Raw genomic sequence first — 1,302 nt, forward strand, 5'->3', positions numbered from 1 at the left:
AAGGGCAACTCAACTACATGAATCCCATAGAAGCATTTGGGATTCCAATACAAAAAGTGACATAAAAGTCTCAGGAGTCAAACTTGTCTTGCCAAATAACATAAGGGCAACCCAAGTACATGAATCCCATAGAAGCATTTGGGATTCCAGTACAAAAGGTGACACAAAAGTCTCAGGAGTCAAACTTGTCTTGCCAAATAACATAAGGGCAACCCAAGTACATGAATCCCATAGAAGCATTTGAGATTCCAGTACAAAAAGTGACATAAAAGTCTCAGGACTCTCTTAATTGTCTCGGGTTGTGACCTGCTCTAGTTTACGGCTCATCCTGGTCATCAAAGCAGTTAGCCTATTTAAACCAACTTTGAACATTGACACCTCAGTGGACAGTAGCTGAACTTGTTCTTTCAGCTTATCAACTTGTAGTCTACACCCATTCTCACATACAACTGCCCCTTCTCCACCTCTCCCCAAAATCTGCTGCATCCATTGATTAGAGTCCTTAATGCTATTCTCAATTTGAGAAATCCTTGCAATGAGAGTTCCAGGCAATTCTGCCATGCCCTGTGCTATTACTGCAGCACCATCTGAATGGATTTCTCCCCACAAAGAGCCCAAATATCGTGTGTTCATGGCACATGCATCCTTATTATTTTCGCACATGGCTTGAATGGACTTTAAAAGATTGTAATGACTTGAATGCTCAGTTGCATGGGTTGAAGCTCTCCCCCTTGTAAGTCGTTTCATTATATTAGTAGTGCGACGTTCGCGGCTAGACTTAAAACGCTTTGAAGGCAATTTGGGATCGTGATTTGCTCCATGGGTTGAAGTCTCGGCCCTTGCAAAAACTTGATTTATCACATGAAGGCTATCTGGCTCAGGAAAAGATGACAACACAATGTCAGAAACTGCAGAGCCCTCCACCATTGCAGCTCACTTTATTGCTCGAAGGCTTTGTCGCCCATGGAAGCCCGACTCCCCAAGATTTGAAACAACGGTAGAAGCCATTTCTGGAGCTGCATCCATAATAAAATACAAAAACCTTTTCGGTATGTATTGGCTCAATTGTATAATTGGATCACACAGATTCCATAGAATAAACATAAGCAGAAATCAATTGGCATAGGAGGTAGATACCCAAAGATTGTAGCCCATCTCCTCTCAATAAAGAATTTGGAATCAAGTTAGATGGATTGAGATATTTGTGAATGAGCTCTTGCCAAGCACTCGTGCAAATATTTTCCGATTCAAAGGCGGTAAGTTGCTTAGAGTGACCAAGGATATGGTGGTAGGAAGTAGAAA

This window comes from Dipteris shenzhenensis, chromosome 15 (genome assembly GCF_047967505.1).
Source record: "Dipteris shenzhenensis isolate YYH24624 ecotype China chromosome 15, Dip_SZ_1.0, whole genome shotgun sequence".
NCBI lineage: Eukaryota > Viridiplantae > Streptophyta > Polypodiopsida > Gleicheniales > Dipteridaceae > Dipteris > Dipteris shenzhenensis.